Raw genomic sequence first — 18,512 nt, forward strand, 5'->3', positions numbered from 1 at the left:
GCACTACTGTAAACAGGATGAGAGAAAGGAAATGAGTGGAATGAGCAAAGCTTCATCTAGGCCTTCCCAGCGTGGGATCAAGAGCCACCTGCCATTTTGTTTACACCTTTCCAAAGCCCCTTATGTTTATTACCCAGCATACATCTCAAACAACCCTCCAGAGTGTATAGTGTTGGCATTAATATTCCCATTTTATAGAAGAGGCACAGAATGGTTCCCTGAATAGAATCTGATCCACCTGGCTTGCTTACCAGGTGCTTTGGCTCAGTCCTTGAGGGAATCCTTGTTTCACTGCTAGACCTTTGCCATCACCTACAAAGGAAGGATGAGGTGGCAGAGAGAGAGAGAGCAATAGGTCAGGAGTCAGAAAATGTGGGTTCCAGCCCAGGCCTTGTCAGCAACAGGTCGTGTGGCCTTAGGTGAGTCACTTAACGTCCTGGGCCTCAGCTTTCTCGAGTGGAAACATGGAGCTTGGATAAGAGTGGTGCTTCCTGATTTTGAGTAGGGATGTTTAGACATGGCAGGACTTGCCTGGCCACCTGCAGGGTGAGCTGGCAAACATCCACATGTGATAGGCTGAGGATCCTCCAGGAAAAGAATTGCTCCCAGCGTGAGAATTCCTTCTCAACTGCGCTGTGTGGCCCTCTGGGGATCCGTGTCATCCTGCTGAGGAAAGTAAACCTACAGGAAAGATTTGGGGACATTTTAAAAGTAGTGAGCAAGCACAAATGTGTCATGGAGTAAAATGCAACATTCATACAAATTTTAAAGCTACAAAGAGGTCTTCAAGAAATTCCTTGTTTGTGGCGGGCCTCTCCCAGCTCCATCCCTGGTCCTGCTCCTTCTCTTCTCCGCCTTAAGATGCCTTGGCTGACAAGTATCCTAGGCAACAAAAGAGGCAGGCCCATCCGGCCTGAAGCAGTAACAAAGCTTCAGTCATTGGAGGGGAAGAGGGATCCGTCACTTGATCTTCCACCAGCTCCACTCTTCCGTGAATTTGTGTCTGAACAGGGGGCCAGAGGCGGCAATGGGAGAAATCACTTCTCTAGTACCTTGCATTGCACTGTGGCCCAAGCAGCTCGGCTTGGAGGTTGCTGTGACCGAGGGGACAGAGGGCTTACTCTCCCACTCTGCCACAGACCACCGTTAGCCTGGGGTCTGTCTTGTAGGGGCTCTGGTGGATGTAATGGTGAAGACTGAAGACTGACTCTGGTGTTTGTAGGAGGTGGAGGTGGGGTCTGGTTGGTGCAGTCATGCTGGGGAAGCAGGAGCAGAAGCAGCAGCCGCTGGCCGCAGGCCTCACCTGCTTTGGTACTGACCTGGTTTCTCAATGAGATGCCCTTTGGGGAGTCCCAGAAACAGAGGGAGGGTGGAGTTCATGGAAGGGGCAAAGACCTGAGTGGGCTGAGGGTGGGGGGAGCGTAGCGGAAACCTCTAATCACTTGTTTATTGTTTCACTGTTTTCTTGTACGACTTTGTTCACGCAGGCAGTTGAGATCTGGAATCTCTGGTTTCATTTGTTCCTCCTCTGTTCCCTAGGGGTTCATGGCGGTTGTAATGGATTGTTTTAAATGTTTCAAAAACTCTAATGGAAATCATAATACATCTGTTTTCTGCTTTTTGCATACCCAGTTATGGATGTGTTTGATTAATAAATCATGGGGAAATGAATTAATTATTCCTTAATGATTAGTCTCTCTGGCAGACAACATATTTCAAGACAAGGGAGATTTGGGAGAAAAATAATAAAGGAGGGTCTTGATGTTGAATAGGTTGGGAAGTAACACCAGATCAGAGGCTCCTTAAGATTCTGTCCAGCCTCCAAAACTTTCCAGGAAGGGGCTGCACAGTCTACAGCTGCCAGAGGCTGGTGGTACCAATGGTACAGCAGGAGAGATGGAGGAAACAGGGGATGTTACATCTATCACTTCCAATCTCTGCAGATTCAGGAAGTTACTAGGTCAAGAGCAAGAGGTGGTGTGTGTGAGATTCACATTAGGGAGATCCCAGTCTCTCTCTTTTGAGTCATTATGCTCAAGGCAGAAATTCAAAAACACTGGAAAAATCCAAGATCAAGAGGCAGCATCCTGCTCAAAATAATAGAACTATTCAGCCCAGTGGTTCTCAAACTGTGGTGCCCATCAGAATCACTGGGAGGACTTTTAAAAACTCGGACAAATGGGCCCAACTCCCAGAGTTTCCGGTTCAGAAGGTCTGAGGTGAGGCGGAGAATTTGTATGTAGAACACGGTCCTGAGTGATGCCGCTGCTGCTGGTCCAGGGACCACACTCTGAGGATCATTCTTTTTCCCCATTTGCTCCTGTCTCAGTTTCTCTCTTCCATGGCTTCTCCATCTCCCTTCCCCATCCCAGCCTTCCCTCCCACCGTCTCACTCCCTCGATGCCTTCCACCCTTTTTCCCCGTGGACTCTTCTCCTGCCTCCTCCCTCTTTTTCATACACCAGCTCCAGCAGCCTCCCACACCTGACTTTCCTCCTCAACCATGGGAAACTTGATTTTCTTGAAAACCAAAATGCAGACGAGACAGGAGGAAAAACCAGTCCATCACCCTAGCCAGCAAGGGACACTAGATGCAGGTGATTTGGGACAGTATGGGTTGGCCAGGACATGAGGTTCCTCACAGCTGATAAAGCCACCTGGGGCTGGTACTGCCTGGCCAGGACTCCATGTGACAGTGGACAAGGTTTACTTCCCTGTGCCCAGAGAGATGGTGGGGAAGACGGGGTGACCGGAGGGAAGCCTCCAAGCACAAGTGCAGCATCCAAGACCCTTTCTAGTACAAGTTCCAAGACTTGAGCATGCATGCATCAGAACCCCCGAAGAGTCTGGTCAACACGATTGCTTGGCCCCACCCCCAGAGCCTCTTATTTTGCAGGTCCGGGATAGGATCCCCCAGAACCAAGGTGGGCAAATTGGGATGAGTTGGTCATCCAACCAAGGCCAGAGACTTTACCCTTCTGAGCAGTTCCCAGGTGAAGCTGACACTGCTGGGTCCAGAACTTCACTCTGAGAATCGCTGTTTCATTGTTCCCTGGCAACTACAGAGGCCCAGAGCTGGCCATCGTCGTCTGGACTCTTCAGAATGAGAGGCTCTGGGCAGGGGCCAGAATTCAGACCCCAGAGAGCTGCAGTCAGGGAGGTGGATGTGGACTTGGGAACTTTGGCTGTGGAGTCCCAGATTGACGGGGGTGAGGAGGGTTGGTTGGACAATTGGGGTTGGGGTGAGAGGACATCCGAGCTGAGGCTGTGTGTGTTGGGGGCATGCCCCAGTGAGCAGAATCCAGACAGCCTCACCCTGCTCACTGTGGGCTGGGCCTGTGGCTTGGGCTGAAGTGGGCGAAGAAGAAAATGGCTGCTTAGTGGCGAGAGGCTAATATGGGGAAGGAGAAGCAGGCAAGGAAAGATGTGGAAATGCTTAGGGAGTGCCTGTATTTGGAAGCAGAGTCTAAGTTGTTGACCTATAAAATATAGAGTCTGTTAATTATTTCTTTGCATGCTGACTCGGGGAGTTTTGGGGCACAGAGCCCAGCACAGTGGGGGGCATTGCAGAGATGGAACCGGGGCTTGGGGATCTGCACCTCACCTCCCCTGCCCTCTCCTGAAAGTTAGCAACCTCAAATGCTAAAGGATCTCCCAGTAGGGGCCGTCTTTGGGATCCAGGAAGAGGAAGGCCAGGGGTGAATATCTGTTGAATAAGGGAATGCAGGAAGGAATGAGAATGTGTGACTGCTCTGAAGTCAGAGACAACTAGACCGGACCTTCTGTGGATAGTCCTTGGATGCATACACCGTACTTTCTCACCCAGTGAAACCTTGGCATTCCCAGGCTGGTATGCAGTTTCTAGCAGTCTGGACCTTTCATCCAAACATCTTTCACAAGGAGTGATTTACTGCTATCCACATTTTCCTGGCTGGCCCCTCTCTCCCTGTGTGCCTACCCTGCCAAGAAACTTCCAGGAGTCTTGGAAGAGACAATTCAGCTCATAAACACATTTAGTCAACTATTAGAACTGACTGTCTCACTTTTCTGCCAGACATCATCGCGTCTACCAGGAACTAACACAACTAACAGAGCCCGGGTCTATGCTGGATGCTCCGGAGTGATAAGATGTGGACCCCAGTACCACATACAGTTTTTTCTAAAAAAATGCTCAGTCCTCCTTCAGCCCTTCTTCCCTGAGAACAAACAGGAGTTGTAAGATGAAGTCAACTGAGCATACCTGTGTCCTTGCTGTTACCAGGCCAGTCTTGTCTGCCTTACTGTTTTTCCATAGGGTTGGTTTTTACCCAGAAGGCTCTTTGGTCCCTCATGCAAATACATTTCTGAGCTGGCCTCAACAGTGGTGGACTCAGCTTGTGATCCACTTCCTCCACACACTGTAATTTCACCGAGAGATGAGTTGAATCTGAGGGGCCTCAAGGCTACTGATTGAGGGTGGGCTGCAGAACCAGGGTGCACCTACCCTAGGAAGCCCGTCTGCCAGGGGCTTTGTGGGCCCCTGTTGGTCCTTCATGCGGTAAACCTTGCAGATGAAGTTTGTGAAGCGTGGACTTGATTACGAGCGGCAGACTTGACTTTAAATAGCTTTGTAAATGACAGCGCCTGTAGTCCTGGAATCATTAGGTATCTGAGGGGATGACCTAAACTTTACAGCTCTGCACTTTGATTTCTACAAAGGAGAAACAATACGCTCTAATGTATTGAAACGGCAGTTGGCCATTGGAGATTGAGTAGCTAGGAGCTAAAGTTCTTTTTTCCTTTTTGCGATTACTGATTATGGCTTTTAGCTGTTTAACCCACCCATTGTTAACTGGCTCTTTACGCAATACGCTATCCGACTCTGCTGGGTTCCTATAGATAACATCTCCCTGGAGCCTGGGTCACCATGGTAATGGGTGTGTGAGCTGTTTTCCAGGAATTAGAACCCTTTGTCCACTTCATGCCAGTTGAGACCACCAACTCATCAACCAGGTGGCGCAGATGTCCGATAGGTGACCTTTTGACATCAAGAGGCTAAAAACTCCACCCTCAGATCATACTAACATCGCCATTTTGTGAGCATGCATCCTATGAAGAGCCGTGATGTCTGACTACGCCTGCACAGATCATCAATTACCTCACCTCTGCTCACCTCCAATCACCTCTCTCCACATTTCAAACCACCTTGCCCCCTATCCCATAAATATCCCTGAGTCCCTATTTTCGGGGAAGTAGATTTGAGACTTGTTTTCCTGTTTCCTCATTTGGCTGCCCTGTGATTAAACCCTTTCTCTGCTGCAATCTCATCTCAGTGTTTGGCTTTCCGGGTGACGGGCAAAAACAAACCTGGTATGCTAACAGTATTTGCCCATGTGGGAGTCTCAGAAGGCCAATGCTGAACCACATTTGATCCTTGTGATTGTGATGTCGTTATTATTATCCCCTCATAGCTGAGGATCACTTGCAAGGTCACTCAGCCTGTAAGTGGCAGAGTCGACTGAGTTCAAGTCACTGAAAAAGGCCAATGGCCCCACATGGAACAGATAGGAGGAGGGGCCACAGAGATGGCCCTGGAGAGCGGTAGGAGGCTCCCAATGCCCAACCCCTTGGGAGAACTTTCTGGGAAGACGAGCCCAGATCAGACCTACTCTGGCTCCGTGTGGCCCTGCCTGGTGGAAACCTGGCTTCTCCTGTTTTCTCCTCCCTCTCCACCCTGCCTTGCCTTGCATGATGGGCACTCGTGTGCTCATGGCTCTGGCATCTGCAGTGATGCAGAGCAGTGTGGAGGCCTGGTCAGGACTGCGTTCCCCTGCACGTGGCACAGCTAAGTTGAGGCCTGAGGCGTGGCAGTTCATAACTCATCTGCAGCATGAGCGTGCCTCACCCCCCTTGGCTGCCGCCCTGCTTGCTGGCTCCCTCACTCTGCCCAAGGTTCAGCAGGGCTTGGGAGAAACCAGTCAGCAGTTTACTGAGGGGAAAGGACTTGACTGGCAGCCTGGAGGCCTGGGCTCTAGGCCTGGATCTGCTGCTTTTCAGCAGCTTAAACTTGGGAGGTTCACTTCACCTTCCGGCTTCAGTTTCTCCATCTCTGAAACGATGAGGTTTCTCGAGATCCTCACTCTTTAAAGTGTCATGAGGGCCAGCAGTGATGGTATTGCCTGGGAGCTTGTTAGAAATGCGGAGTCTCAGGCCCGTCCCCAGACTACTGAATCAGAATCTGCACTTAACAGGATCCCCAGGTGACCTGCATACAATTTGAGAAGTGCTGCTCTCAAGATTAAGTTTGGTGCTTGCAGCCTCCAATACTGTGCCATAAGGCATTCCCTTGAGCACTGTCCTGGCAGATAGTCAGTTGCAGACCAAGTTTAGCCCCAGAAGGATTGCCCTTGCTTTCCACATGCATTGCCTATGTGTGCCTTCTCAGTTCTAGCTCTTAACTGGGGTTCCCAGATGGTTGATGATAGGTTCCGGGAAGCCCTTCTATGTGGTCCTCCCCTTTCTTCCAAGGGGCTAATGCGAAGGCCAGTAGGTGATCAGCTGAATTGAATACAATTATCCTTCTATTATCACTGATACACTCTACACTCATTCTTCAAAGCTGTGGTCAGATTCCCGGCCTGCAGAAACATGCCCTTTAATTTGGGAGATGATTCAGGAGTGCACCACATGGAGAACCATCACATGTGCATTTAACTTGCACATTAACAGCCAGACGGAGGAGAGAGGAAGAAGTAAGTAATGTGGGAAATTCCCTGGCGTGAGTGTGGTGTGGGAGGTTGGGATCTACGGCTGCTCAGCCAATCTCAGTTCCTTCAGCCTCTCTCAGACACGAACGTATGCTCTGGGCTGAGTGTGATCCTAGTTTTTCAAGATTTGCATATTTTGAACAATGTGGCTGCCAACTGTTGAAAGCCAACTATTGCATTTTGTTCCCAACCAAAGAAAGGGAAACCTGTTCCATTTCTAGAATAAAAAAACCAACTGTGTTGGTCTCATGAAGAGAAGTTATGTGGCCTCCAACACAGTGTCTTCCTAAGGAACTGTTCAGAGTGATTTTGATTACAGGTCACTTTTCCTTCTATACTAACATTACAGCTTCAGGTAAGAGGAAATGCTTCCTTACTGTATGTAGTCAGGTCAGGCATACAAAGAAATTTCCAATTGGGAAAATCAATAGCATTACAAATGTTCAGGGAAGGTTCTGAGTAGGAGAGGAATCTGTCTTCGTAGTGCCTTATCTAGAATGTTCTTTCATGATATCTCTTCAGGTTTCTGAGTCCAGCCTAGTTCTGAGAAGCCAGGCTTGTGGCTGAGCACACAGCTTCCAGAAGATTCCACGGTATCGGGATAACCCATGTACTATCTTCCTCACACTAGGTTCCATGTGTTCCTGAGGTGCTGTACCAAATGTAGAATTCCAGGATTTGCACAGAGGAAGGTTGAACTAATGGGAAGAGGATACTCTAAAACTGGAAGTTTGAGAATTGTTACGAGACCATGCAGACTCATAAAAAGGTCATGTTAAAACAAAAGGCCAAATCTATTCCTTTATTTAGGTAACTACCTCTTACCATAAAAGATCTGAGGTGGCTTGTAAGAAACACATACACTTTTGGGGTGAAATATAAATAAAAAGTACAAAATTAGTCCAGGGGAAATATAAATTAGTGGAGCAGGTCAAGCACAACTGACGGGCATGAACACATCTGATTAGCCTATGGAGGTTGACCCTCAGTTGCACCAGCTGACCTGCATTTGACTGGATGCAATTGAATGAAGGTAAAAATGGAGTCCTGCTCATAGAATCAAGAAATGAATGACACGAGGACAGCACAGCAGAGGCCTAGCTTGCTTGTCAGAAAATGCCCAGAGGGCTTCAGTTGACTAAAAGCTCAATATGAGCCACCCACGTGGCCTGGCTGTGCAAGCGAGTGGGGCTGCACTAGCAGCATGCAGTGCCCAGCCCCGAGGAGGAGGCCTCTTGCACACAGCATTAGCTGTGCATTTGCTTTTGCACCCAACATGTTGAAATATGCTGCCATGTGCCACTTGGATAGTACCAAGAGGCGGATGAGGTGGAGCCCCTAGGGGCTCACACAGTCTTCCAAAGAGCCGAGGAGCAGAAGTAGCAGCAGTGCAGTGTGGCATGTGCTCGCGGGAGATCCCATTTGCACTTTTGTGCTTGGTTCCCGTTGTTAATATGGAGCAGAGGAGCAGCAGTGGACGTAACTTCTCTCTTGGTGTCTAAGCCCATAGCAGGTTTGCTGCCGTAAAAGCCCAACTGTGAGAACTTTAAGGCTTCTCGGGGCCTCACAAATAGCTGGGGCACTGGCAGTGGCATCAGTGGCCTGGTGCAGGGATGCTGGACTCTTGATGGAGCCTGGAACTTGCTGGAAGCCTGGCATCGAGGCCATTCATAGGCATCCTAGTGGTTGCTTTGAAAGCCTCGATCTCACAGCCTCTGGTCCCTCTTGGATACTGTTAAAGGATGTGCTGTGAAGAGAGCATCTTCTTCCTGTGATCCTTCTCCATCGGGTGGAACCTGTGTTCAACAAACGAAGACAAAATGGATTGGCCCAAGACTTGAATATGTGATTTCAAGTCTGTGTGTGGTGAACCAGGCATAGTTCTTGGACTCAACCGGAGTTAGGTTTGAATTCTAGTGCTGCTGCTCAATCTCACCATTACCATGGGCTAGTCATGAAACCACTTTGAGACTCAGTTTCCTCACCTGTAAAATGGGGGTTTGAATCCCTAACTCAGAGTTGTGAGCATTGAATAAGGTAATGAAAATAAGTGATTGGCCCAATAAACATCAAGGCGCTCATCAAATCTTAATTCCCTCTCCCTACCCTTCCTTATGGGCAAAACTAATACCTCTCTCCCCGGGGCTCTGGATTCCAACCCCCACCTCCACCTTGGACATGGCCAGACATCCGTCTTCATTTGTAACTTCAACATCCTCTTCTCCTCTCTGCTGGTTTCCCCTCCTCCTCTTACCATCCTGCTCAATTTTCTGTATCCTCTCCTCTGAAAAAATCATACTTACCATACTTGCCATCATAGCCTTACCCCAATCATTTATCACCAAATATTTTGAAGACTAATCTGCACTCACTCCTTTGCACAGCTTAGCAACCACTCTGTAAATAGCACTTATCTGATTTTTGCCCCCACCATTTACTGATAAAGGCTCATTGCTCATCCCTTATCTGTAAAAGGAGAATAATTCTTTCCTCACAGCGTTGCTGTTGGGATGAAATGCGATAATATGCAGGGCCTCTTTCAGTGAGTCTCAGGGTTCCTTCCTTCTAGTCACCACTTTCTCACTCCATTTCTTCCCTTTTCTCTCTACCTTCTCACTCTCCACAGTTTCATCCATAGTCATGTCTCCACCTGCATCCATCACCATGCCTGATCTCCCTTCTGAGTTTCGAATCTGCACATTCAACACCAGTTGAGTAGTTCGCCTCAGATACAGGTGGTCCCCAAGTTACGGCGGTTTGACCTATGATTTTTTGACTTTACGACAGTGTGAAAGCGATACCCATTCCGTGGAAGCCGGCCTGCGAATTTTAAATGTTGTTCTTTTCCCGGGCTAGCCATCTGCAGCACAATCCTCTCTGTGGTGCTGGTCAGGGGCAGCGAGCTGCACCTCCAGTGAGCCCCATGACCACAAGGGTGAACAGCTGGCACCCTTAGAGCCACTCTGTACCTGGACAGCCATCCTATTTTCACTTTCGGGACAGTATTCAATGAATGATGTGAGATGTTCGACACTGTATTATGAGATAGGCTCTGTGTGAGATGACTTTGCCCAGCTGGGGGCTAATGTAGGTGTGCTGAGCACGTTGAAGGTGGGCTGGGCTATGTTTGGTAGGTGACCTGTATTAAATGCATTTTTGACTTACGATGGGTTTATCGGGAAGTAACCCCACCGTAAGTTGAGGAAGATCTGCATGCTGTTGGGATCTCAAACTCTGCATGTTCAAAGGAAAGCACATGATTTTAACCAATCCCGCGCCTTCTGACTTTCCTCATTCCATGGACGGCAATGCTTTCTGAAGCCTTTGATACTGTCATGCCCCCGCAGGAGACCAGGATGGGGATGGGGGTGTGTGTGTGTAGGGGGGGGTGTCTACTAGTCCTGTCTGTTCACTCCTGCTGTCTCTGCCCTTCTCCTCTCCTCTCCACGGCCATCATTTCAGTTCTATCCCTTATTATCTGCCACCTGGGCTTTCTGAATGGTTTCCTTGTCTCCATGCCTCTCCTTACCAACCTGTTCTGCACATGATACCAAGTGACTCTTCCTCAAGCAGAGCCTAGCTGTGTCACTCTCCAGTCCGTAAAGCCATTGAGGGTCCTCCTTGCTTTCCAAGGGTCAGAATCCTCATCTGGCTTTCAACGTCCTCCACATTCAGCAACGAGGACCCCTAACCCCAGTCACAGGTGTCTGCTCACCCTTTCTGGGACACTTTAATTCTTTCCTTTCTGTAGTCCTTCCCTCTGGTTCTGCCCAAGTGCCACCTCTACCTGTCACGTTCTTACCTGTTCCCTAGGACCCCGGCCAGCTATCTGAAGCCACACACAGCCCCCTCCCCCACCAGCCAGGAGGCTCTCTTCCTCATCTCGGCTTCCAGAGCCCAGTGTAGGACTGCGCTTATTTCACAGAACACATTTTCCGTGTACTTTTGTGAGGTATTGTATACTTGTGTTATCTCTCCTTCTAGATGAAAAATTCCTCCAGGGGTTAGAGAATGTTTGGCCCTCCACACAGCTCCAGCAGTGCGTCTGCACGTGATCCGAGTGTGCTGAGCGGGTGTGCAGGCCTTTTTGCCTGCCTCTCCTCTGATCCCACTTGGCAGCTCCCCTGGCCCCCTCCGAGGGCAGAGAGGAGAGTCTGCGTGTTGGAAAAAGTCGATGGTGAGAAGCAAGTTTCCCTTTCCAGGGCTCGGGGCTGTCAGCGCCCCGTGCCTTTGGCTTTGGTTGCCTGGGAGTGGGTGTGTTTGGGTGGGTGTGTGTTTGTTTCTGTGAGCATGTATTTCTGGCCTGTGTGTGGCAGATGTGAGGATGTGTGTGTGTGTGAGTAGGGTGGATGTGGTGTGGAGGATATGTGAATGTGAGGTTTTTAGATGTGTGTGTGGGGTGTGTTGGGGTGTGCATGAATGTGTGTGTGCAGTGGGGGAGGGAGGCACGTGCGTGTGTGGGGTGTTGATGTGTACGTAAGGTGTAGGTGAGAGTAATATGGGTGTGTGTGGGTGTGTAGGGAGAGTGCAAAAAATGTGTATGTGTGTGGGCAATGGGAGAGGTAGGTGGATATCTAGGGTGTGTGTGAGTGTGCATGTGCTTATGAGGTATACACGAGGGGGATGTGTGTGGGTGGAAGAGTGTTGCTATATGTGTATGGTGTGTGTGGGGGGTGGGGGAGCGTAGACTTATACCCTCTTGTAAAAGGACAAAAGTCCTCACCTGACTTTCCCCGGGGACTTATCTCTGTCGACAAGAAATGCCAAGCAAGTGGAGCGTGGAACAAACAAAGCGTCGGAAAATACAATGACCGAGTGATAAAATCAAAAGGCAGGATGTCTTGCTTGGTGCACGGTTGGGCTGTAAAAACAAGCCGCTCATGCTGAAACTCCTGGGACCCTCTGAGGTTTAGTGGCCACGTGGTCCCCAGAAAACCGTCCCAGGTCTGTCCCAGACCTCACGCCAGGGATGTGACCTGCTTCTCTCTGGGGAGGGGTGGGTTGGGCGTGTCCTAGCAGACTCATCTTGCTGAGACTCTGAAGGATCAGCTCGGGACGGCAGCAGCAGTCTGTGAGTTCAGCGAGCCCAGTCTCCTTTTACTCCCCTCTGAGCGTCAGGGACTGGCAGAGCCAGTTACACACTGCCCGTAAATCAGGAATATGGTCAGAGATTACGCCCTGGCCAAAGGTTGTAGAATGGAAAGGGTTGAGCCTAGTCGTCTTCAGCAATATCTTTTAGCATCAGGACTTGTGTTCACAGAAGCCTTATGTGAAAGCTCAGTAGATAAAACCACTGAGAATGCAGTGCTCTGGGTGCGGGTGTGTATTGTGGGGCGGGTGGGGCGCTGGATTCCTGCCTGCTGGCTCTCCCTCCACCCGAGCCCCCACAGGCCTTTGCAGAGCACAGTTTGAAACCTCTCCTGGAGACCACATCTCCTACTCTAAAGGGAAGGAAAAGGACTTGCTCATGGTCATCCAGGGGGTGGGCGGCAGCCCCTCTGAGTGAGCAGTGCCCCCCGCCCCTGCCCCAGCAGCAGATCCAAGCCCACATTACACCATCACTCTCTGTCAGCCTCGGACATTGCAGGGGATGGAGGGACCAAGGGAGGCTAGGTGAGAGGGCCGGCCGGCTTTGAGGGTCCTGTGGAACACGGTGTTTGGGGACTGAGAAGGTGAAAGTGGTATTTGTGTGACTATATTCAGTGAGAATACACAGATATCATAACTTTTAGGCTAGCTTTGAGCCTGGACAAAAGTCTGGCAGGCTGGGCAGCTCTCACTTTCATATCGACTGAAAAATCTGAGTGCCATACACTGAAGAATTGACCATAATGCTTCAGGGATGCCTATCCTGGAGGAAGATCTCGCCCCGCTGTAATGTACTAGCTTCCTGCGTCATGACAGATGTTTAATGGAATGCGCCTTGTTTGATTTAAGCATTGGCTGTAGAGTGCTGTACACATATTAGCCTGCTTAATCTCTGCAACATCTTTACAACGTAGAGGTATTATTAGCATCATCTCTGAAATAGGAGCTGTTATTAACGCCATCTCCATATTACAGATTTAGAAACTAGGGCATAGAGAAGTGCTGTAACTTGCCCCAGTCACACAGCTAGTAAGGAACACAACTGGATTCCAACCAGACAGTCTGGGTCTTGGCCCGTGCTCTTCACCAACTGAGCTATCGAACTTTCTTTCTTCACTGAACTTTCTTTCTTCAATGAGGGAAGGGTATGCAGGGCAAGGAGCCTCACACTAGGCACCCTTTGTTGTTTGGGCAAGTGACTTAGCTCCCCAAATGGACTTGAACTGGTCATCATCATCATCATCCATGCCCTGGTCAGGGTGGTCACTTGGAAACGTAGATCCAATTATGTCAAGCCCCTACTTCTGCACATCTCTTTAATAGCTGCTTATTATTCTTAAAATAATGACCAAAATCCTTAAGAGGGCCTTCAAGCTTCTGCCTGATCTACCACAGGGCCTTAACTCTCTCTTGCACTTGCCCTCTGCCCTTCCACCTTCCTGCTGCCATTTATTTCCTGCTACCCCAGGACCTTTGCTCAAGCCTTTGCCTCTCCCTGAAAGACTGCACCTTCTGGGTCAGTTTCTCTATTGACTGTTCCCGTGGAGCGATGCCCTTTTTATTCCTAGTCCTCACCTGACTCGGTTATTGCACCCCCATTAGTGAGATTATTTAGTTAATGTCTGTCTCTCATCTGATGGGAAACTCCTTGCGGGTAGAGACCTCATGTGCTTTATTCTTCCCAGTGTCCCCAGTGCCTTGCACAGTGCCTGACATATCCTCGTGAATGAGCAAACAAATTAGGGGTCCCTTCTTGCTTTAAAGTTTTATGATGCAAAGCGTAAACTGACCCCCACCACTACTAATTTGAGGTACACCAAGGCACTCCCAATTAGGACTCTGGGTCGGTTTACTCACCCCATATCACAAGTTTAGTAACAACATGACATTTGTAAGAACCACACTGTGTGCAAGGAGCCTTCTCCTGCCTTGCCTCTTTTGACCATTGCAACAAGGGCAGGAAATAACCCTCATTCTACACCTGAGAGTACTGAGGCTCAAAGCCTTGTGCACCTGGGCAATGTCACCCAGCGAACAAGCGGTGTCACTTGGAGTAGGACCGAGCACTCTGCCGTCTCCTATCTTTTCCTGTTATCTGCCAGGGACAGGTTTATGCTACTCTCCCAAAATCTCTTCAAGTTGCTGATCTCGTCTCTCAGTTCCAAGGGTCAGATGGAACCCTAGAAAAGACGCCATGGTTATTTCCTCCTCCCAGCCCAGCAGTCACCTTTGTTGCTACATCCAGCACCCACAGGGAGCGCCTGGCTATGCCTGAGTGCAGGTCCCTGCCCGCCTGGGGAGGAGGGGATGCCAATCATCAAAGCATCCAGGGCTCCAATTTTAACCCACTGGGGAGAGCTGCATCTGTAACTCAGGGTTGTGGGGGCCGGACCTATCAGCTCTACCTTTGGTTATCTTTGGTTACACGCTGTCAACCAAGCCGCTGGCCCAGCTGGGAAGCACAGTTTGCCAGTGAAGTGGTCAGCCACGGTCTCTTGACTTCTGAGTCTCCCAGGCTGGCAGGGGGCGGGGGCTGCAGCTGGGAGGTGTTGGCTGCATGGGAGTGTGTGTGAGGAGGGCAGGGTGGGGGCCCTGCTGAGAGAGGAGGCAGATGCACCCAGAGCAGACGTGGAGGCAGGTCCTGACCCCCTCGCACGTGTCCCTTCGGCAGGTGCAGGGAGGAAGCTAATGAGAAGGGCTGTTCTGGGTGGTTCTGCTCTGTTTCCTCCTGCCGAAGCCTGGCTCGCGCCCCAGCCATGCAAGGGCACAAGCAGCCATCAGGGAACTTTCCATCCTCTCTTAGTGCTAAAGCCTTTTCTTCCCAACAGAGAATCAAGATGGGCTCTTTTCTCCCAAGTTTTAAGCTGACGAGATAACTTCCTGTTCTGTGTGGCAGGGCCGTTCGTGGAGTATCAGAAGTGGAAGGGGCTGTGGAGACCCTCCTCCCAGGGGAGAAAATACCTGCCTGACACTCTCTTGGATGGTCACCACAAGTCCAGCCAGAGCCCCGGTTGACAGAATCCCCAGCTGGGATGCAGTCATCCGGCCACTTGCCCATTCAGCCTCAAAAAGTTCTAGCCTGCTCCTGCTCAGCCCAGCCTCTCTGGCCACCTCGCCAGGTGGGTGTTGTGTGCACTCACCTGGTCCCCAGTGGGACATTCTGGGTGGGAGCAGCAATTTGTCTCTGTTCCTCCAACTTCCCGACGGCCCCAGGTTCACAGGCAGCTCCATGTGGAGCCTGTGTTCCTCCTCCTCTTCCCACGGCCAAACTACAAGTCCAGTTTTTCAAGAGGCACTTTGATGTTGAGGGAATACCAGAAGACCCAGAACAGTAGGCTGAAAGCCAGGATCAGGGCCCCCGTGTAGACCAAGAAGTCCCAGTAATCGAGTGTGGCGAAGATGCCCACCAGCAAAAGGACCAGGCCCACAGCGTCGAGCAGGAGGGCCAGGAAAAAGAAGAGTGCACACCTTCCGGGGCTGCATCTTCCGCACAGCCTCGGCCTCCCCAGGAGCATTGCCCCAGAGGAGCCGGAGGAGCTGGGCTGCACTCCTGAGGGGTGATTTGCATGGGAGGGTGGCGGTCCTGCCTCCTGCTGCCTTCTCTCCCTGCTGGGTGTGAGCAAATGAGTGAGCCGTCAGTCTGGAGCCACAAGGAAGTACACGTGGATCGACCTTTATGAGCTCGGCAGCTAGTGGGGCAGGATATTTCTTAACTGTTTCATGACTCAGGAATGATCCCAACCAAAACAGCCTGACATCACTGTTAATGGGACTGGTCGTCGCTGGAGCCAGCCAAGTTACGTGGCAGGGGAGGAGCCAGGGTGGGTGGATTTGCCACGTCACGGGACTCGGGATGTTGAGCCTGTGGGCCTGGCAGAGGCGCTGTCCTGGGCCGCCTTCTCTGACTCTCGAGTCCTGGGCAGGTCCCGCCAGGTTCTGAGACACGGTTTCCTTTGCTCATGTGGTGACGTGGGGTTTTCTTCCCCCTTCCCCCTTCTACCGCTTCTTCTTGGTGGGGAAGGGAGGGTGTATGTAAAAGATATGGAAGAGAGTTTGTTGACGTAAATAGATTTTGATATTATACCGTAAGAATCGATCAGCGTTAGCAAGAGAAGTTCGGTGTGTCTAGCAGACTCTCTACTCTGAAGATACAAGGAGCTGCGCTTCCTACACTAGGGTTCATCACAGCACTTCGGGGTAAAGGCAGCCTCCAGAAAGGGGCAGCCAGAAAGAAGACTGGGGGCGCCACAGAGAGGGGCGGTCAGGGAGAGACGGGCCTGTGGCCTCTGTCTGCAGTAGACCAGGCGTGGACTGAAAGGCCACTCTAGGCAAAAGTCAAGAAATGTTTACTGCTTCTCTGACTCTGTATTTTCCAGACTGATGAACTTCATGTCTGCTTTCTGTCTCAGGGGCACTGCACACATCCCTGAGGGGTTATGTATAAAATGGGGTGGTCTTACCTCATGGGCACTCACAGGGTGTGCGGAGTGACAACCAGCTACAAAAATCGAAGTGACACTTTTTAGCCCTGATTCACTGTGGGGCCTTGACCTGGGCACCAAACCCCTCTGGGACTCTGTTTCCCCACACAACTGAAAGAAAGTATTTCCACTCTTTGTTTTTTTGCCTTCCCCAGTGGGTGAGAATAAATGGGTGGTTCAAATTTAGTTTTGTACATGTGAAATAAGCCAGGATGTGGGGGAATTTTCAGAAAAAAAGATCGGGGAGGGAGAGAATTATAAAAGTTATGGACTTTTAGGATCTGAAACACCATGAGACTTGACTCAAGCCAGGCAGCCAGGCAGGAGCATCTCAGAGTGAGGAGTAGCGGAGGCCAGTCTCCCACCAATATTCGCATCCTTTTCCCGGAGTATCCTCAGGAGGAACACTTCCCGGTGCTGGAGAAACCATGACTCTTCCGCCCTATGTCCCCCAGCTTTCACTAGGAGAGTTTCTCTGGAAGAACAGTTGATGGCCTGCGATGCCCTCTGCAGGGGCGGGTTGAGCACCCCTACCCTGGCTGTGCAGGGCCAGGCTGATGTGTCCAGGCCTAGCTATCTACAGGTTCCTGGGCACCTTCACAGAGTCCTGTGTGTGTACGTGTGAACAACAATTTTAACAATCTTAGTGTTACAATTTCTGCGTGCCAGGGGAGTCTCTGAGTCCTGGGCCAACCTGGACGGTTGGTCACCATCCTCCCATCTGACCTCAGATGGTGGGTCAGAGAGAAGCTGTAATGGGCAAAGTCTTCCCTGCTCCACCCCACTTCAGGTCAGCCTCATTCAAAACCGACCCTCAGCATCCCAGGGAAACACTGATTCCTCAGGTGCTGGATCTCCTCAACCTTTTTTTTCTACTATTGTCACACACACACACACACACACACACACACACACGTATGTTTCTAGCTGAAAAACAACTACGACACGTTCACCAGCAAAAGGAACAAAATTGAAACCATTCACAATTTTGGTATCCAGACTAGCCAGCATCCACTCCTTGGTATTCATCCTCCAGAACCATCAACATTCCTCTTCTTTCTTACAGAAACGGGCTGCATGTGAACTCTGTTCCGCAGCCTGCCGTTCTCTTCTCACAATACCTGGCCATTCTTCCCTATGGCCAACTATGGGCCCCCCAGGGGACAGCCCAGGCTGTGAGGAGCCCTCCACGCTAGCACGGTGAGTCTTCCCTGCTCCTGTTTCCTGACATCCCATCTCCTGTGCATCGAGGCAGTTGAGGTGTTTACACAGCTGGGAGAGACAGACAGGGACGTTCGATGGAAAGCCAGGTGAGACTCGAGCCCTGGAGTGGGACAGGCTGGAAGAGGAGGCAGGAGACAGAGCAAGCAGAGAGAATAGCTAGAAGTGGGGGAAACAGAAAATGCCTGGGGTGGAGGTTGGCCTAGACCAGGGGCAGGTCATTAGCAAGAAACATTCACTTCACTTGACAAAGCGCAGTTTGCTGTGCCCAGTTTTAACAAGGACGCCGCCACCCTCCTCCTCCCACAGACAGCTTCTGTCACCTGTTCGCCTGCCCAGTCTAGCATCCACTGTTGGAAATAGATGCATGAGGCTCCTGGGCTTGCTGTGACGGAGGATCCCAACCTGCGTGGCCTGAACAGCAGAAGTTGATTGCCTCCCGGTCCTGGAGGTAGAAGTCCCATCAAGGTGTCAGCAGGGTTGGTTCCTTCTGAGGGCCGTGAGGGAGAATCTGCTCCAGGCCTCTCTCTCACTGTGTCTGGTGGTTTGCTGGCAATCTCTAGCGTTCCTTGGTTTGTAGATACATCACCCTCGTAGTCCAGTATCATTCTCCTTGTGTGCGTGTCTCTGTGCCCCAATTTCCCCTTTTAATCAGGACGCCAGTTACACTGGATTGGGAGTCACCCTGCTCCAGTAAGACCTCAACTTAAATAATTACATCTGCACCTATTTCCAAGTAAGGTCACATTCTGAGGTACTAGGGGTTAGGATCTCAACGCATGAATTTTGGAGTCCACAGTTCAGCTCATAACAGTTGCTGAAAGGGTTTTTTTTTGGACATCTTTCAACTTGAGTGTAGTATATACAGAAAATTTAGACTCTCAATCCAAGCTTTCGGAAACAGACTTAACTACAAAGTCAACACCCCATCAAAGTGGCCCACCAAGCCACTAGGCACATGGAAGGGTGCTTCAGCC

The 18,512-nt window shown here is 50.5% G+C and overlaps 2 long non-coding RNA genes across 2 annotated transcripts; one reads left to right on the forward strand and one right to left on the reverse strand.

Moving 5' to 3' along the window:
• Nucleotides 1–5,474: 5,474 nt before the first annotated feature.
• LOC102147981 (uncharacterized) lies at nucleotides 5,475–7,531 on the forward strand. The gene is made up of 3 exons (XR_288090.4): nucleotides 5,475–5,579; nucleotides 6,598–6,730; nucleotides 7,377–7,531. It is a non-coding gene; the product is annotated as an uncharacterized lncRNA (long non-coding RNA).
• LOC138916322 (uncharacterized) lies at nucleotides 7,519–15,515 on the reverse strand. Its single transcript, XR_011423502.1, has 2 exons — nucleotides 14,974–15,515; nucleotides 7,519–8,541 (listed from the first exon to the last, which is right to left on the reverse strand). It is a non-coding gene; the product is annotated as an uncharacterized lncRNA (long non-coding RNA).
• Nucleotides 15,516–18,512: the final 2,997 nt, after the last annotated feature.

The sequence above is a fragment of the Equus caballus genome, chromosome 11 (assembly GCF_041296265.1).
Source record: "Equus caballus isolate H_3958 breed thoroughbred chromosome 11, TB-T2T, whole genome shotgun sequence".
Taxonomy (NCBI): domain Eukaryota; kingdom Metazoa; phylum Chordata; class Mammalia; order Perissodactyla; family Equidae; genus Equus; species Equus caballus.